The sequence below is a fragment of the Penaeus chinensis genome, chromosome 14 (genome assembly GCF_019202785.1).
Source record: "Penaeus chinensis breed Huanghai No. 1 chromosome 14, ASM1920278v2, whole genome shotgun sequence".
Classification (NCBI taxonomy): Eukaryota; Metazoa; Arthropoda; class Malacostraca; order Decapoda; family Penaeidae; genus Penaeus; species Penaeus chinensis.
In genome coordinates this window covers 6,960,681-6,973,893 of record NC_061832.1, presented here as the reverse complement: position 1 = coordinate 6,973,893, position 13,213 = coordinate 6,960,681, and positions in this window count along the sequence as shown.

Below are 13,213 nucleotides of genomic sequence, written 5' to 3'. Positions count from 1 at the left end.
CTCTTTCCCAACCTCCCTCTCCCTCTCTCCTCCCTCCCTCTCCCTTCAAACCCCTCCCCTCTCCTCCTCCCCTCTTCTCCTCCCCTTTTCTCCTCCCCTCTCCCTCTCCCTCTCCCTCTCCCTCTCCCTCTCCCTCTCCCTCTCCCTCTCCCTCTCCCTCTCCTTTCTCCCCCTCGCCACTTCTCCTCCTTCGTAGCAGACTCCTCCTCCCTCGTCACATATGTTAGCGATGTTTCATGTACGCCCGCAGCTTCGCCACCCCGCCTACGCCCTTCCTCTCGCCGCCGCCCACAATGGCACCACTCTTTACATCACGCCCATTGTTTCTCGTGACGAAGGGGCGTCCTTTGCTCCACTTCTGGTCATGTTTTATTCTTGTGTTTTTTGTTCTGGGGTTGTCCCTCTTCGGTGATTTTTCTCAAAGCGGTATATCTTGAATTATCGTTTTTTATATTATTATTATTCCATTCACAAACGGTATGTCTGAAGTTATCGCTCAGATCCCCCCCCCCCCAAAAAAAAAAATTGAGTGTAATTTTCCTTCAGACCAACGTATCTCCACTCCCCCCCCCCCCCCCATTTTCCTACTATATATTTTGTGTTTTATCCTAATTTTTTTCGCCGCCAACGTTTACGAAAAAGTCTTGATTAGGCGCGCGCTCGTAAGTAAGGGGTTGTCACGGGCACACACACGCCCACGCCTACACACACGTCCACACACACACACCGCCACCCACACCCACACCCACGCCCACACCCACACCCACACGCACATCCACGCCCACGCCCACGCTCACACCCACACCCACACCCACACCCACACCCACACACACGCCCATGCCCATAATCACACCCACATCCACGCCCACACCCACATCCACGCCCATACCAACGCCCACGCCCACACACCTGTTGCTGCTCTTGCTCCCCCTACAGAGCTCGAGTCGCCGCCTGGTGTTAGGTCGTAGGTGTTTACAGAGCGGGCGGGTGTTTGTGCGTGAATGGTTTGTTTCTTTTTCTTATCTTGTTTTGTCTAGCCCTGTTATTTATATATATATATTTTTTTTTTACATTTTTTTTTTTTTTTTTTTTTTTTAATTCTGTTATACTTCATATTTCTTACGATGTTTTTAGTATTTCATATTTCTTATTGTGCTTTTATTTTAATGTTCTGTATCGTGGTTTTATTTCTTATTTCCGATCATGTTTTTATTTCATATTTCTTATTTCCGATCATGTTTTTATTTCATATTTCTTATTTCCGATCATGTTTTTATTTCATATTTCTTATTTCCGATCATGTTTTTATTTCATATTTCTTATTATGTTGTTATTTCATATTTCTGATTTATGTTTTTTATTGAATATGTTATTATATTATTATTATTATTATTTTTTTTTTATAACTGTTTTATCTCGTATTTAATTGCCTTATTTTCTCCGGTCTCATTACCTGATTTTATCTTATTGTTTTATTTTGACTTGATTGGCTGACTTAATGTATTGGTTGATTATACATTAATTACTCGCATTCCGCTTCTGTTGTCATTTTATGCTGTTTTATTTTAATTATATGGGATGATATTAAATAATAATTGCTTTATATAGTATAATTACATGGGGTATTAGTGGAAATAAATGAATAGAGATTCTGCACGCAGATATGACCATGTACGCGTGTCATGTCATGTAAGTGTCATGTCAGGCAAGATTCGTGTCGTGTTTTCATGCGCTATTAACTGTCATTATCAGCTTCCCTCCTTCCTTTTTGAGACAGACGTTTGTGTCACGTGTCCTTCGAGGAGTAAAAGGATGACTTATAGTAAGAGGGAGGGGAGGGGGGGAGGGGAGGGGAAGGAGAGATGGGAAAATGAGAGGAATAAAGAGAGGGAGAGGGAGAGAGAGGAATGGAGAGCGAGAGATATAGATAGTGATATATATATATATATATAAATAAAGAGAAAGATAGATAGATAGATAGATAGATAGATAGATAGATAGATAGATAGATAGATAGAGAGAGAGAGAGAAAACAAAATAAGAGAAAACAAAATAAGAGAAAAAAATAAGGGAAAGAAAGAGAGCGACAGACAGCATTTAAGAGAAAAAAACAGAAAGAGAATAAGATAGATAGAGAGAGAGAGAGAGAGAGAGAGAGAGAGAGAGAGAGAGAGAGAGAGAGAGAGAGAGAGAGAGAGAGAGAGAGAGAGAGAGAGAGAGAGAGGAAGTTGATTGAGAGGTCTCTGAGGAGAGTGCCTGGCACTTTGGAGAGTTTCTGTCTGGCACTTTGGCTTTGCTTGTTTTTCCTCCCCCGCTCCTTTATCGCCTTCTTCGCGTACCTTGTCAGTCATTTTTTGTTTATCTTGTTTTGTCTGACTCTCGGTCTGGTGTGGCTGCGTTCGGCCCGCGTCGAGGCTCTGTTGCGTGTGGCGCAGTCATCGCTGGGGCAGACCGGGCCTTTATTGTCGTTGTCTTCGTCTTTATCTTCCTTTATTTCATCTTCTTCATCTTCAACTAGTAACAGTAACCATCATCATCATCATCATCGTCATCTTCCTCCTCCACCTCCTCCTCCTCATCATCATCATCATCATCATCATCATCATCATCATCATCATCATCATCATCATCATCATCATCATCATCATCATCATCATCATCATCATCATCATCATCATCATCATCATCATCATCATCGTCATCGTCGTCATCGTCATCGTCATCGTCATCATCACCATCACCACCACCATTATCATCACCCATGACCACCACCAGCGTCACCACCACCATCATCATCACCATCACCATCATCACCATCACCACCACCAGCGTCACCATGATGTCATCCTTATTACCCCACCTTGCAAATTCTGGGAGTCTCGTTTCCCTTTAAATCTATCTGTAGCGTTTATTTACACACTATTTTTAGTCGAGCGGCGAGACATAAGCCCTTTTACCACATTCACTGAATTTCAGTTGCGGGAAATGTCGTCATGAAGTTGTGTGTGTGTGGGGGGGGGGGTGAGGGGGGGTAGAGCGTGGGGGATAGCGGGGGGGTTGGAGGATTGTTGAGGATGGGGTGGTGGTGGGGATGGGGGGTGAAGGGAGGGGATGTTGGGGAAGGAGGGAGAGGAGGAGGAGGAGGAGGTGGAGGATGGTTGGCGGGACTGGGGGAAGGAGGAAAGAGGGGGGAAGAGGGAGGGGGAGGGGGAGGGGGAGGGTGTGGGGATAGGGAGGAGCGAAGAAAATGGTGGGGATGAGGGATGGAGGATAGGGGGGGGATTGTAAAGTTGGGGGAAGAGGGGTAGAGCGATTATAGGAAGAAATGAAGGAAAGGGAGGACGGAGTTATATATATTGAGAATGAAGGAGGAAGACAGAGAGGTGAGGAAGCAGGATTAGGATGAAGAAGCGACATAAAATAGGAAGAAGTGAGGAGGGTAAAGAATGGAGGATAGAGGATGGGTGAGTTAAGGGTTGGTGCATGGGGGGGGGGGGGAGCTGGAGGTCGAGGTCAGACGAAACTTCTCTCGGATTTTCTGTTTAACTTCTTTTCCGCGACAACTTCCTCCTTTTTGCATTCTGGGAATACTCAGGTGGAGGGAGAGGGGGGTGGATGCAGAGTGGAAGGAAGTGGAGAGGACGAGAGATTGAAAGACTTGATAAAAAGGGTTTAATACAAAATGGAGAGTGTGGAAATACAAGTGGATACATATATAAATAACAGAAGAACTTGGATGAAAGGAAGTGGGAAGGGAGAAAGGGAGAAGGGAGGGAGGTGAAGAAATGTGGAGGGAGAAAGGAGGAAGGAAGGAAGGAAAGAAGGAAGGAATGAGGGAACAAAAAGAGAGGGAGGGACCGAGATGGAAAGGAGGCGGAGGGAGCCATAACATTATCCAGGCTTGACCCGAAGAGTGACCTTGAACTTATCTGACCCTTTTGTCTTGTGGGTGTGGAAAGGGGGGGGGGGGCTTCCCTTCTCTCCCTGTCCTCCGTTTCGGATTCGTGCCGCCGCCGCCTCTCCTTCGCCTTATTCTTGGAAGTCCATCTCCTCCCTTTTCGTCTCTTTCTCCATCTGTTTCTCCTCCTCCGTCCTCTTCCCCTCTTCTGTTCCCTTCCCCTCCTCATCCTCTTTGCTCATCCCTCCCCCAGACCTCCTCCTCCTCCTCCTCCTCCTCCTCCTCCTCCTCCTCCTCCTCCTCCTCCTCCTTCTCCTTCTCCTCCTCCTTCTCCTTCTCCTTCTCCTTCTCCTTCTCTTTCTCCTCCTCCTTCTCTTTCTCCTCCTCCTTCTCTTTCTCCTTCTCCTTCTCCTTCTCCTTCTCCTTCTCCTTCTCCTTCTCCTTCTCCTTCTCCTTCTCCTTCTCCTTCTCCTTCTCCTTCTCCTTCTCCTTCTCCTTCTCCTCCTCCTCCTCCTCCTCCTCCTCCTCCTCCTCCTCCTCCTCCTCTTCCCACTCCTCCTCCTCCCACTCCTCCTCCTCCCACTCCTCCTCCTCCCACTCCTCCTCCTCCTCCTCCTCCTCCTCCTCCTCCTCCTCCTCCTCCTCCTCCTCCTCCTCCTCTCCCTCTCCCTCCCCCCTCCTCTCCTCCTTCCCCCTCTCCCCCCTCCTCCTACCTCCTCTGTTTCCCCTTCCTCCTCCCATCTCCTCCCTCCTCCCTTCCACACTGATCCTTCTTCGGGGGTCACAGGTCAAGGGCTCGAGGGAGAGAAGTGGGGGGGAGAGGGGGGGAGGGTGATGTGAGGAGAGGCCATTGGCAGGGGAGGAAGTTGTAAAGCGGATGAGTAAGCGTGTGAGTCAATTCGGTAGTGTGTTATGAGTTGAGTGAGTAAGCGTGAGTCAATTCTAGGTGTTACGTTGTGAATAATGATTAGAATTTTGGGATAGTGTAATAAGCATGTGAGTAAGTACGTGAGTACGTTGGAGTGAGTAAATAAGTGTGTGTGTGTGCGTGCGTGCGTGCGTGCGTGTGTGTGTGTGTGTGTGTGTGTGTGTGTGTGTGTGTGTGTGTGTGTGTGCGTGTGTGTGTGTGTGCGTGTGTGTGTGTGTGTGTGTGTGTGTGTGTGTGTGTGTGTGGTAAATTTGAGTGTGAGCTTGTCTTATGAGTTTGTAAGTGAGTAAACGTCTAGTTGAATTTATGTTTATGTTTTGGAAGGAAGTAAATGAGTAAACCTTTGGGTGAGTTTGGGTCAACGTGTCAATGTTAGAAGGAAGGGAAAGATAAATAAGGAGAAGTTATAATAGGTCGTGTGATGAAATGTTATTTTTGTGATGATGTGAGATAGTGGTCGGAGGTGAAACGGATGCTGGGATGGTGATGGAGATGATAATTGTGATAAAGATGAGAGAAGACGGATGTTGTGATGGAGATAAAGATTAAGAAGGAGAGAGAGAAGAAGAACGAAAGCGGAAGTATAAGCAGAAGCTAGAGAACGAGGAATGGATTAGAAAAAAAGATAAAGGAGAGGAGGAAAAGAAGAAACCACGGAGGAGGACGAGGAGAAGAATGGTAAACAGTAGCGAGAAGAAGCAGAATGCCAATCGAGCTCAGAGGCAGCGGGCGGACGGGGGGGCGAGCAGACAGACAGGCAGACAGACAGACAACATAGACAAAGGAACAAGTAGACAGACGGGCAGACAGACAGATAGGTAGACAGACAGATAGGTAGACAGACAGATAGGTAGACAGACAGATAGGTAGACAGACAGATAGGTAGACAGGCAGATGGGTAGACAGGCAGATGGGTAGACAGACAGATAGGTAGACAGACAGATAGGTAGACAGACAGATAGGTAGACAGACAGATAGGTAGACAGACAGATAGGTAGACAGACAGATAGGTAGACAGACAGATAGGTAGACAGGCAGATGGGTAGACAGACAGATAGGTAGACAGACAGATAGGTAGACAGACAGATAGGTAGACAGACAGATAGGTAGACAGACAGATAGGTAGACAGACAGATAGGTAGACAGACAGACAGGTAGACGGAAAGGTAGACAACACGGACAAACAGGCAGACAAGAGACCAACAGAAAGCCCAGGCAGACTTTGAGATAGACAGACAGCAGACATAGGGATAGACAGACAGCAGACATAGGGATAGACAGACAGCAGACATAGGGATAGACAGACAGTCGGTCGTGGGCGAGAGTCATTAAGAGAAGCAATTATCAGGAACGTGCTTGCAGACGTGTCGACGCGGGAAGCCAGCGAGTCGTCTCGGGGCAGTCGTCGTCATTAACATGCCCGATAACATCTCTCATTTGCATTCACTCCGCGCCATCTTCATCATCTCTCTTCCTCCTCTGCCGTCTTCGCCGAGTTGTTGGAGGAGCCGTGGTGTCTTTATCGTCGTCGTTTGCGAGAGATGTTAAGGGCAAGAGTCCGGAGGTGGCGTTGTCGAAAGCGGGGTTGTGCACCGTAGAGTTTTTATTTTTGGAAAAAGCGGTTGTGAATTAATTGCGTCGCAGAACGAGGTGCTGAAAGGAGGGGGGGGGGGGGGATGGGATAGAGTTTCAAGTTGTGGTTAATGAAGAAGAAAACGAAGGCGAAAGCGAAAGCGAGAAAAGGTGGCGGAGGAAGGAGAATGAGAAGAGGAGGAAGGAGAGAGGGAAGGGAAAGAAGAGAAGAATAAGAAGAAAAAAGGCACAAAGGAGCGCATCTGGGAGACAAGGGCAGATCGGGGAGATGAATATCAATATCGCAAACCAATACGACGACGTGGTGGCGAGCGCAAAGTGCTTAGAAGTGGTTTTTAATTATTCGTTTTTTTTTCGTTTTTCAACATCCCGAGATCTGAACGTGAGCAGCAAAGGAGGGAATGTAATGATTGCTTGCAGATTCCCAGCTGTTGGGGTAGAGGGGGTAGGGCAGGGGGGCCTGGGGGGCCTGGGGGGGCCTGGGGGTGTATAAGGTAAGGATTGCAACCCCTGGTCTGAATCCATGTTGCATCCGGGAGCCTGGTCTGCCCCGCGTGCAATTGCCAGTGCATAAATATGACGTGCAAGCCCCACCAGAAGAGTCCATGTGGCCCGCGCATATTTCGCTCGCTTCGTTTCTACTTCACTCGTCTTTTGCATTACTTGTTTTCGTCGTTAAATCTTTGGAAAAAAAAAGAAAAAAAAAAGAAAAAAAGAAATGGATTCAGATCGATATTTAAGGATCGGAAGTGCCCGGCGTCTACGGCGTCGGCGAAAAGGTCGAGAAAAACGAGGGAGGGAAAGATCATGAGCGACAGTGGCGTTGGTTTCGATGGTGTTGCATGACTCACTGTGAATTAGTCACTGTGCCGCAGCCCCCTCCTTCCCTCCTCCCTGCCCGCCCCTCCTCTTCCCTTCCCTTCCTCTCCTCCGACCCCCTCACTCCCTCCCTGTTCTCTCCCTCCCTGTTATCTCCCTCCCTCCCTCCCTCCCTCCCTCCCTCCCTCCCTCCCTCCCTCCCTCCCTCCCTCTCCCTCTCTCCATCCCTCTCCCTCCCCCTCTCTCCCTCCCCCTCTCTCCCTCCCCCTCTCTCCCTCCCCCTCTCTCCCTCCCCCTCTTCGCCACGTTGCTTCCATCTCTTTGCATTGGCGGGCTTTTTACGTTGCCTTTTCTCTCTGTCTGTTTTTCTTTCTTTTTCTTTACTTGACACGAGGGAGAGGAAGAGTGGGAGGGAGGAAGGGAAGGTGAGAGTGAATGAGTGAATGAGTGAATGAATGAGTGAATGAATGAGTGAATGAGTGAATGAATGAGTGAGTGAGTGAGTGAGTGAGTGAGTGAGTGAGTGAGTGAGCGAGCGAACGATTGAGCTTTTAAAGATTTATTTTAGCTTGTTTAGGGGAAAAAGTGCGCATAACTAAGAGATAGATAGAGATAGAGGTAGAGAGAGCGATAGAGAGAGAGCGAGAGAGAGAGAGCGAGAGAGAGAGAGCGAGAGAGAGAGAGAGCGAGAGAGAGAGAGAGCGAGAGAGAGCGAGAGAGAGAGAGCGAGAGAGAGAGAGAGAGAGAGAGCGAGAGAGAGAGAGCGAGAGAGCGAGAACGAGAGCGAGAGCGAGAGCGAGAGCGAGAGCGAGAGCGAGAGCGAGAGCGAGAGCGAGAGCGAGAGAGAGAGAGAGAGAGAGAGAGAGAGAGAGAGAGAGAGAGAGAAGGGGAGGGGGGGATGGTGTATCTCAGGACGTCGATTACCTCACCGCCAGTGTGTTTACTATACCCCACCCTCCCTCCCTCCCTCCCTCCGTCCCTTCCTCCCTCCTTCCACCTCGGATCGTCCTCCCCCCTCCCCCCTTCCTCGGAGCCCCCCCCCCCCCTCCCGCGACTCCTTATGCGGCTACTGCTTGCCTGCCTCACCTTGGGTATTGCTCGGCATCCCTGCTTGCTTTCTGCCTTCAAAAACTCGCTCCGCTTCTGTCCACCTCTGCTGTTGGCTGTTTTTTTTTTTTTTTTTTTTTCTTCCTTGTTTTGACTCGCTCGTGTGCGTTTCTTTGTTTTGCTTGGATTTTTTGTCTGTACGTGTTAGTGTGTCTATTGTTTTTTTGTTTATAACTTTAAAATCGTATCTACTCGTATGCGTTTCTTTGTTTATCTTGGATTTTTTGTATTACTTGTTAGTGTCTCTAATGTTTGTTTTTTTTATACTTTAAAATCTCGTCTGGTGTTTATTTGATGAATAGGGCTGCATTATGCTATATTTGTCTGTTGGTTGGGTCTATTTGATCCACGTGTTGGCGATGAAGGATAGCAACACTTGCAATGATGGTATTGATGATCATAAAAATGATAATGAAGGTGAAGGTGAAGATGAAGATGACGGTGAGGTGATGGTGATGGTGGTAAGGATGATGATGAGGTTGATAATGATGGTGAAGTTGATAAGCTATGAGTCGATGATGATAGATCAAGAGGACAACAAGTTAAATAATAAAGAACGAGAATAAGAACAAGAACAGGAATTGACCGGATCCCGAGGTGGCAGTATTCCTTAGCGAACAACGACACAGCATCCCACGTGGCCGATTGTTATCCTTTCTACGCCCAAGTACCGTGCTTCCTGTGTAACGTTCCTCTCTCAAGATGAAGCTCTCCCCTCTCCCTCTCCCTTCTCCCTTTCCCTCTCCCTCTCCCTCTCCCCTATCCCTCTCCCTCTCCCCTATCCCTCTCCCCTATCCCTCTCCCCTATCCCTCTCCCTCTCCCTCTCCCTCTCCCCTCTACCCTCTCCCCTCTCCCTCTCCCCTCTCCCCTCTCCATCTCCCCTCTCCATCTCTCTCACTGCTCCCTCTCCTTCATCCTCTACCCACTCCCTCTCCCCTCTTCCTCTCTCTCTCACTTCTCGCTCTCCCCCACTCCCTTTCCTTCTCCCCCTGCCCTTTCCATCTCTCTCTCATTTCTGCTTTCTTCCCCTTCACTACCCCTACCCCTCCGCTTTAGTCGTGTTCTTACTTCTCCATCTCCCTCTCCCCCTTCCCCTTCCCCTTTCCCCTTTCCCCTTCCCCTTCCCCTTCTCCTTCCCCTTCCCACTCTCTCTCCCCCTCCCCCTCCCCCTCCCCTTCCTCTTCCTTTTCCTCTCTCCTTTCCTCTCCCCCTTCCTCTTCCCCTTCCCCATCCCCTACCCCTCCTTTCTTTTGGCACTGTGCCTCTGAATGGGGAGTGCCATTCATGCCCAGCGGAGTACAGGCCGGGACACGAGGGCTTGAAAGGGCCATGGCCAGAGGGGGGAGGATGGGGGGGGGATATAGCCGATGGGGTACACGATAACGGCCGACGAAGAGCAATGTGTTATCGTGTCGAATGGCCTCCTTGCGTGACCGCGGATGGGGGGGCGGGGGGGGGGGCAACACGATGGCGCCCCTCCCACTCCTTTTAGTTTTGTTTTTGTTTTTTTACGTCTGTTTTTGTTTGTTTTGATTTAATTTTGTTTCCTTTATCCCTATCCCTCTCCCTGCCCCTCTCCCTCTCCCTCTCCCTCTCCCTCTCCCTCTCCCTCTCCCTTTCCCTCTCTCCATCTCCCTCCCTCACTCTCCCTCACTCTCTCCCTCTCCCTCACTCTCACCCTCTCCCTCTCCCTTTCCCTCTCTCCATCTCCCTCCCTCACTCTCCCTCACTCTCTCCCTCTCCCTCACTCTCACCCTCTCCCTCACTTTATCCCTCTCTCTCCCCCACCCCTTTCTTCTCTTTTTCCCCCTCCTCTCCTATCTCTCCCTGTAATTCCGTGATTTTTACCATATCGTTTGACCCCCCCCCCCCCCCTCCTGATTACTTATCTTGTTATTGGCTTCTCTTCAGAATACAGTTGATGGTCGTTACCGTTGTATCTGTATTTATTTATTTATTTATTTGTTTATTTATTTATGAATGTATTTATTATAAAAAAAAAAAAAAAAAACAGTACATATCAGATGTTGATTGATATTTGGATTTTTCTCTCTCCATTTTATTATATATGTATGGTCCCGAGTTTTCTTAACACCCCCCCCCCCCCCAACCACACACACACACACACACACAGACACATCACCTCTTCGTAGAGATGACATAAGGATGAGAAATTTCCCTCTCTGTTTCTCCTTAGGGATAAGAGACATACAGAATCGCAGACGAATTACACTCCACTGTAAGAAAAGAATAATAATAAAAGGAGGAGAGAAAAAAGGAAATAAATGTAGAAAAGGATTAGAAGAATAAGAATAAGAATTTAAATGAGAGAAGGAGAATAGGGATTTAAAAATAGGAAAAAAAATAAAGAGAAAGAAAAGGAAAAAAAAAGAAAGAAAAGAGAAAGAGAGAAAAGGGAAAAAGTAAGAAAAAGAAAGAAAATGGAAAAAAGAAATAAAAGAGGAAAGAGTAAGAGGCTTTGGCAGAGGCAGGTCCTAATCCGGGTCGGAGAAGACTTATTAACATAACTCGGACTTGTCCCAGATCCAAGGGCCTAATTCAGCCTTCGTGGGCCGGCCTTCTTTTCTTATTCGTTTGCTTTTTTTCTTGCTTTTCTTTGTTTTTTTTTGTCTTTTTTACTGATTTATGTTTGTCTTATTTTTTTTCTATTTTTTTCTCATTTTTTCTTTGTTTTTCTCTTTTCTTTCTTTCTTTCTTTCTTCGCCCTTTCCCCTTTGTGTTATTTTTGTTCTTGGCTATCGTCATTGCCGTCGTCTTTGTCATTTTCATTGTCATATTCATTTCCATCACCTTCACCACCATCGTCATTATTATTACTTATCACCGTCATTATCACTATCGTCATCGTCTTCATCACCACCTTTACCACTCATCCCTATCATCATAATCACAATTAGCATAACCGTTATCATAATCATCACCATAATCCTCACCGTCACTATCATCATCATCATCATCATCATCATAATAATACTCACCCTCACCATCTTCATTACCATTACCAGCTTCACATCACCAGCATCACCTGCCTATTATCCCTCTTCTTTCCTCCTCCTCCCCATCTCCCCCTTCCTCTCCTCCTCCCTCCCATCCCCTTCTCTCCTGCCCTTCTCTCCTCCTCCTCCTGCTCCTCCTCCTTTCTCCTGCTCCTCCTCTCTCTCCTCCCTCTCTCCTGCCTCTTTCCTCCTCCTCCCTCTCTCCTCCTCGCCTCTTCCTCCCTCCTCCTCTCTCCTCCTCCTCCTCCCTCTCTCCTCCTCCTCCTCTCTCCTCCTCCTACCCCTCTCCTTCTCCTACCCCTCCTATCTCCTCCTCTTCTCTCCTCTCCTCCTCCCGCTCCTCCTTGTCGCTCCCTCTTAGCCTCAAGGAGGAGAAGCTGCCAGCATCTTCAGTAAACCTGTGCACACCTTCTGGGATTTTTTTTATGGAGATGTAAACAAAGAAGTTTTATTGTTTTTCAGCGCTGTTCTTTGCTGTCAGTATGGTTATTATGGCTGTTATGGCTGTTACTAGTGGTGTTGGTAGTGTTGCTAGTGGTGACGGGATCGCTGTTGCTTAGTGTTGGTAGTGGTTGGTAGTGGTTGGTAGCAGGGCTTGTGAGAGGGCTGGTCGTTGTAGTGATGGTAATCGTGGGAGTTCGGTATTGCTGTTGGTGATGAGGGTAAGGTGTCGGTATTGTTGTTGGTATCAGCGTTGTTATCGTTGCCATTGCTTTTGTTATTGTTTTGGCTCATTATTATGATTATAATCTTCATTGGTATTATTTTTGTTGCTATTACAGCAATATATATATATATATATATATATATATATTTATATCATCAACATTTGATTATTTTCCACAAGTTTCGCTCCTATCATTATTTTTTACGAACAGCTTTTATAGCGCAGCCTCCGAGCAACCGGCGGCGCGAAGCGTAAAAAGCGAGCGAGAGCGCCCGTCGCCTCCCTCGGAAGGGAGCAACTGGTTGCTTTAAGTGCTTGAGCGCGGCTCGGTCTTTACGGGGCCTTCTTTGGGTGCGTCAGAAAAAAATGGCGTTGATGATGCACTCACGTTGCAAGCGAGGAAAAACAACCCGAAAGGTGTGATGGAAACAGCTGTTGTCTGCTGTTTGTCGGCTGTCTCCCGCTGGCGCTGTTGCTGTCGTTTGTTTTTGTTGATGAGTCAACACTTGTGCGTTTATTGCACTCGCAGGTCGCGTGATGGCCTGGGTGCTGTGGTGAAGATGACTGAATTACACTTTTATTTAGCTTCGTCTCTCTCTCTCTCTCTCTCTCTCTCTCTCTCTCTCTCTCTCTCTCTCTCTCTCTCTCTCTCTCTCTCTCTCTCTCTCTCTCTCTCTCTCTCTCTCTCTCTCTCTCTCGATCACACACACACACACACACACACACACACACACACACACACACACACACACACACACACACACACACACAGAGAGAGAGAGAGAGAGAGAGAGAGAGAGAGAGAGAGAGAGAGAGAGAGAGAGAGAGAGAGAGAGAGAAAGAGAGAAGAGAGAGAAAGAAAGAAAGAAAGAAAGAAAGAGAGAGAGGGCGCATGCAGGTGGGTGCCGCAGTGATGAGCAGGTGTCACGGAGTCATTATGATTCCTGGCAGAATTTCCCCCGTTCTCCTCCTCCTTTTTTATCCTCTATCTCTCTCTCTCTGTTTCCCTCGTCCCCTTTATATTTCTCTTGTTCTCTCTCTCTCTCTCTCTCTCGTCTTCTTTACTCACTTTGCACCGTTTTCTCCTACATCATAAACAAGCGGATAAATAAACAAACTGATTTACGTTGGAAAGTAAATTGAAGGCCAAAAATAGTCATCGATTTTCATGAAACTGCGAGAG